Source organism: Halictus rubicundus, unplaced genomic scaffold, assembly GCF_050948215.1.
Source record: "Halictus rubicundus isolate RS-2024b unplaced genomic scaffold, iyHalRubi1_principal scaffold0390, whole genome shotgun sequence".
NCBI lineage: Eukaryota > Metazoa > Arthropoda > Insecta > Hymenoptera > Halictidae > Halictus > Halictus rubicundus.
The window spans coordinates 85001-92500 of record NW_027488931.1 but is presented as its reverse complement, the minus strand read 5'-3'; positions in this window follow the sequence as shown (position 1 = coordinate 92500).

Here is a 7500-nt window from a genome sequence, read left to right as displayed (position 1 = left end):
ATCTTATTGAAACAAGTTTCATACATTCGTTTCGTATAATAACATGGTTTGCCTAATCGTGGAGGCGCGTATAGTTCCAAACATGGATCGCGGAAGCACGTAACCACTGCGCTGGACAAAATCGACACAAGTGCCGAGGAAGCGCGGACAGGACGCATGCTGGACTGCGAGAAACCGTGTTCTTCTGCTCGCGCTGGGCATAAACGAAATAGGACACCTCTATTATTTAACGAATTTTTCTCTTTATTCTGTCTTTAAAAGACAGAATTTTTTTTCTCTTTAACTCTATTTTCTCTTTTTCATACCTTAGTCGCTCGGACATAAGAGTTGATGCTCAGTTAGTACGAGTAAACACAAAAGTGAATACAAGTCACCAACCTCCACTAAGGGAAGGCTCGCCACATAAGGGCCATTCGGTCTAGGACACCGACCCGTGGCAATGCTGTGTAGAGAATAATTCGATACGAAGCACGGTACGAAACAGTCAAGACCGAAGTCTCGAGGCGCCCATGACTGCTTCTCGACCGAGATCGTAGAATAGCCACAGACGCGCGCTGCACCGACCGACTCGACCGAACCGTCGACTCTCTTATAGATACCGAACGGCCGGCCGGGACGCCGGCGCCGCGCGGTCAATAGCACGCGCGCTTATGGCCGCAAACCGCCGCGGCAACAGACCTCCCGGCGGGGCTGTTGGAACTTAGAGCGAAAAAAGTATAAAAATTTTTTTCACAAAATATAATAAATTTTAATATTTCTATATTATTTTACACAAAATAACCAACTTTTCATAATTCACCGAACTTTGAAAATTTTTCTAAGTCCCACAAATAAGAGGAAAATTTTTAAATATCGGTCCTAGACGATTTTCGACGTGATATCACTGTAATATAGACGGTTTCTAACAATATATATCATAACACCAAACTCGCTACAATTATTATTTATCGAGTTATTAGCAAATAATGGACGGATGTGCTACTCCGTCGGACGTTCGACGAAAATTTTTCTAAGTCCCACCGCCAAGAGGAAACTTTTTCCCTATCGGTCCTAGACGATTTTCGACGTGATATCACTGTAATATAGACGGTTTCTAACAATATATATCATAACACCAAACTCGCTACAATTATTATTTATCGAGTTATTAGCAAATAATGGACGGATGTGCTACTCCGTCGACAAAACTCTGGAAATTTTTCTAAGTCCCACCGCCAAGAGGAAACTTTTTCCCTATCGGTCCTAGACGATTTTCGACGTGATATCACTGTAATATAGACGGTTTCTAACAATATATATCATAACACCAAACTCGCTACAATTATTATTTATCGAGTTATTAGCAAATAATGGACGGATGTGCTACTCCGTCGGACGTTCGACGAAAATTTTTCTAAGTCCCACCGCCAAGAGGAAACTTTTTCCCTATCGGTCCTAGACGATTTTCGACGTGATATCACTGTAATATAGACGGTTTCTAACAATATATATCATAACACCAAACTCGCTACAATTATTATTTATCGAGTTATTAGCAAATAATGGACGGATGTGCTACTCCGTCGACAAAACTCTGGAAATTTTTCTAAGTCCCACCGCCAAGAGGAAACTTTTTCCCTATCGGTCCTAGACGATTTTCGACGTGATATCACTGTAATATAGACGGTTTCTAACAATATATATCATAACACCAAACTCGCTACAATTATTATTTATCGAGTTATTAGCAAATAATGGACGGATGTGCTACTCCGTCGGACGTTCGACGAAAATTTTTCTAAGTCCCACCGCCAAGAGGAAACTTTTTCCCTATCGGTCCTAGACGATTTTCGACGTGATATCACTGTAATATAGACGGTTTCTAACAATATATATCATAACACCAAACTCGCTACAATTATTATTTATCGAGTTATTAGCAAATAATGGACGGATGTGCTACTCCGTCGACAAAACTCTGGAAATTTTTCTAAGTCCCACCGCCAAGAGGAAACTTTTTCCCTATCGGTCCTAGACGATTTTCGACGTGATATCACTGTAATATAGACGGTTTCTAACAATATATATCATAACACCAAACTCGCTACAATTATTATTTATCGAGTTATTAGCAAATAATGGACGGATGTGCTACTCCGTCGGACGTTCGACGAAAATTTTTCTAAGTCCCACCGCCAAGAGGAAACTTTTTCCCTATCGGTCCTAGACGATTTTCGACGTGATATCACTGTAATATAGACGGTTTCTAACAATATATATCATAACACCAAACTCGCTACAATTATTATTTATCGAGTTATTAGCAAATAATGGACGGATGTGCTACTCCGTCGACAAAACTCTGGAAATTTTTCTAAGTCCCACCGCCAAGAGGAAACTTTTTCCCTATCGGTCCTAGACGATTTTCGACGTGATATCACTGTAATATAGACGGTTTCTAACAATATATATCATAACACCAAACTCGCTACAATTATTATTTATCGAGTTATTAGCAAATAATGGACGGATGTGCTACTCCGTCGGACGTTCGACGAAAATTTTTCTAAGTCCCACCGCCAAGAGGAAACTTTTTCCCTATCGGTCCTAGACGATTTTCGACGTGATATCACTGTAATATAGACGGTTTCTAACAATATATATCATAACACCAAACTCGCTACAATTATTATTTATCGAGTTATTAGCAAATAATGGACGGATGTGCTACTCCGTCGACAAAACTCTGGAAATTTTTCTAAGTCCCACCGCCAAGAGGAAACTTTTTCCCTATCGGTCCTAGACGATTTTCGACGTGATATCACTGTAATATAGACGGTTTCTAACAATATATATCATAACACCAAACTCGCTACAATTATTATTTATCGAGTTATTAGCAAATAATGGACGGATGTGCTACTCCGTCGGACGTTCGACTGAAAATTTTTCTAAGTCCCACCGCCAAGAGGAAACTTTTTCCCTATCGGTCCTAGACGATTTTCGACGTGATATCACTGTAATATAGACGGTTTCTAACAATATATATCATAACACCAAACTCGCTACAATTATTATTTATCGAGTTATTAGCAAATAATGGACGGATGTGCTACTCCGTCGGACGTTCGACGAAAATTTTTCTAAGTCCCACCGCCAAGAGGAAACTTTTTCCCTATCGGTCCTAGACGATTTTCGACGTGATATCACTGTAATATAGACGGTTTCTAACAATATATATCATAACACCAAACTCGCTACAATTATTATTTATCGAGTTATTAGCAAATAATGGACGGATGTGCTACTCCGTCGACAAAACTCTGGAAATTTTTCTAAGTCCCACCGCCAAGAGGAAACTTTTTCCCTATCGGTCCTAGACGATTTTCGACGTGATATCACTGTAATATAGACGGTTTCTAACAATATATATCATAACACCAAACTCGCTACAATTATTATTTATCGAGTTATTAGCAAATAATGGACGGATGTGCTACTCCGTCGGACGTTCGACGAAAATTTTTCTAAGTCCCACCGCCAAGAGGAAACTTTTTCCCTATCGGTCCTAGACGATTTTCGACGTGATATCACTGTAATATAGACGGTTTCTAACAATATATATCATAACACCAAACTCGCTACAATTATTATTTATCGAGTTATTAGCAAATAATGGACGGATGTGCTACTCCGTCGACAAAACTCTGGAAATTTTTCTAAGTCCCACCGCCAAGAGGAAACTTTTTCCCTATCGGTCCTAGACGATTTTCGACGTGATATCACTGTAATATAGACGGTTTCTAACAATATATATCATAACACCAAACTCGCTACAATTATTATTTATCGAGTTATTAGCAAATAATGGACGGATGTGCTACTCCGTCGGACGTTCGACGAAAATTTTTCTAAGTCCCACCGCCAAGAGGAAACTTTTTCCCTATCGGTCCTAGACGATTTTCGACGTGATATCACTGTAATATAGACGGTTTCTAACAATATATATCATAACACCAAACTCGCTACAATTATTATTTATCGAGTTATTAGCAAATAATGGACGGATGTGCTACTCCGTCGACAAAACTCTGGAAATTTTTCTAAGTCCCACCGCCAAGAGGAAACTTTTTCCCTATCGGTCCTAGACGATTTTCGACGTGATATCACTGTAATATAGACGGTTTCTAACAATATATATCATAACACCAAACTCGCTACAATTATTATTTATCGAGTTATTAGCAAATAATGGACGGATGTGCTACTCCGTCGACAAAACTCTGGAAATTTTTCTAAGTCCCACCGCCAAGAGGAAACTTTTTCCCTATCGGTCCTAGACGATTTTCGACGTGATATCACTGTAATATAGACGGTTTCTAACAATATATATCATAACACCAAACTCGCTACAATTATTATTTATCGAGTTATTAGCAAATAATGGACGGATGTGCTACTCCGTCGGACGTTCGACGAAAATTTTTCTAAGTCCCACCGCCAAGAGGAAACTTTTTCCCTATCGGTCCTAGACGATTTTCGACGTGATATCACTGTAATATAGACGGTTTCTAACAATATATATCATAACACCAAACTCGCTACAATTATTATTTATCGAGTTATTAGCAAATAATGGACGGATGTGCTACTCCGTCGACAAAACTCTGGAAATTTTTCTAAGTCCCACCGCCAAGAGGAAACTTTTTCCCTATCGGTCCTAGACGATTTTCGACGTGATATCACTGTAATATAGACGGTTTCTAACAATATATATCATAACACCAAACTCGCTACAATTATTATTTATCGAGTTATTAGCAAATAATGGACGGATGTGCTACTCCGTCGGACGTTCGACGAAAATTTTTCTAAGTCCCACCGCCAAGAGGAAACTTTTTCCCTATCGGTCCTAGACGATTTTCGACGTGATATCACTGTAATATAGACGGTTTCTAACAATATATATCATAACACCAAACTCGCTACAATTATTATTTATCGAGTTATTAGCAAATAATGGACGGATGTGCTACTCCGTCGACAAAACTCTGGAAATTTTTCTAAGTCCCACCGCCAAGAGGAAACTTTTTCCCTATCGGTCCTAGACGATTTTCGACGTGATATCACTGTAATATAGACGGTTTCTAACAATATATATCATAACACCAAACTCGCTACAATTATTATTTATCGAGTTATTAGCAAATAATGGACGGATGTGCTACTCCGTCGGACGTTCGACGAAAATTTTTCTAAGTCCCACCGCCAAGAGGAAACTTTTTCCCTATCGGTCCTAGACGATTTTCGACGTGATATCACTGTAATATAGACGGTTTCTAACAATATATATCATAACACCAAACTCGCTACAATTATTATTTATCGAGTTATTAGCAAATAATGGACGGATGTGCTACTCCGTCGACAAAACTCTGGAAATTTTTCTAAGTCCCACCGCCAAGAGGAAACTTTTTCCCTATCGGTCCTAGACGATTTTCGACGTGATATCACTGTAATATAGACGGTTTCTAACAATATATATCATAACACCAAACTCGCTACAATTATTATTTATCGAGTTATTAGCAAATAATGGACGGATGTGCTACTCCGTCGACAAAACTCTGGAAATTTTTCTAAGTCCCACCGCCAAGAGGAAACTTTTTCCCTATCGGTCCTAGACGATTTTCGACGTGATATCACTGTAATATAGACGGTTTCTAACAATATATATCATAACACCAAACTCGCTACAATTATTATTTATCGAGTTATTAGCAAATAATGGACGGATGTGCTACTCCGTCGACAAAACTCTGGAAATTTTTCTAAGTCCCACCGCCAAGAGGAAACTTTTTCCCTATCGGTCCTAGACGATTATCGACGTGATATCACTGTAATATAGACGGTTTCTAACAATATATATCATAACACCAAACTCGCTACAATTATTATTTATCGAGTTATTAGCAAATAATGGACGGATGTGCTACTCCGTCGGACGTTCGACGAAAATTTTTCTAAGTCCCACCGCCAAGAGGAAACTTTTTCCCTATCGGTCCTAGACGATTTTCGACGTGATATCACTGTAATATAGACGGTTTCTAACAATATATATCATAACACCAAACTCGCTACAATTATTATTTATCGAGTTATTAGCAAATAATGGACGGATGTGCTACTCCGTCGACAAAACTCTGGAAATTTTTCTAAGTCCCACCGCCAAGAGGAAACTTTTTCCCTATCGGTCCTAGACGATTTTCGACGTGATATCACTGTAATATAGACGGTTTCTAACAATATATATCATAACACCAAACTCGCTACAATTATTATTTATCGAGTTATTAGCAAATAATGGACGGATGTGCTACTCCGTCGGACGTTCGACGAAAATTTTTCTAAGTCCCACCGCCAAGAGGAAACTTTTTCCCTATCGGTCCTAGACGATTTTCGACGTGATATCACTGTAATATAGACGGTTTCTAACAATATATATCATAACACCAAACTCGCTACAATTATTATTTATCGAGTTATTAGCAAATAATGGACGGATGTGCTACTCCGTCGGACGTTCGACGAAAATTTTTCTAAGTCCCACCGCCAAGAGGAAACTTTTTCCCTATCGGTCCTAGACGATTTTCGACGTGATATCACTGTAATATAGACGGTTTCTAACAATATATATCATAACACCAAACTCGCTACAATTATTATTTATCGAGTTATTAGCAAATAATGGACGGATGTGCTACTCCGTCGACAAAACTCTGGAAATTTTTCTAAGTCCCACCGCCAAGAGGAAACTTTTTCCCTATCGGTCCTAGACGATTTTCGACGTGATATCACTGTAATATAGACGGTTTCTAACAATATATATCATAACACCAAACTCGCTACAATTATTATTTATCGAGTTATTAGCAAATAATGGACGGATGTGCTACTCCGTCGGACGTTCGACGAAAATTTTTCTAAGTCCCACCGCCAAGAGGAAACTTTTTCCCTATCGGTCCTAGACGATTTTCGACGTGATATCACTGTAATATAGACGGTTTCTAACAATATATATCATAACACCAAACTCGCTACAATTATTATTTATCGAGTTATTAGCAAATAATGGACGGATGTGCTACTCCGTCGACAAAACTCTGGAAATTTTTCTAAGTCCCACCGCCAAGAGGAAACTTTTTCCCTATCGGTCCTAGACGATTTTCGACGTGATATCACTGTAATATAGACGGTTTCTAACAATATATATCATAACACCAAACTCGCTACAATTATTATTTATCGAGTTATTAGCAAATAATGGACGGATGTGCTACTCCGTCGGACGTTCGACGAAAATTTTTCTAAGTCCCACCGCCAAGAGGAAACTTTTTCCCTATCGGTCCTAGACGATTTTCGACGTGATATCACTGTAATATAGACGGTTTCTAACAATATATATCATAACACCAAACTCGCTACAATTATTATTTATCGAGTTATTAGCAAATAATGGAC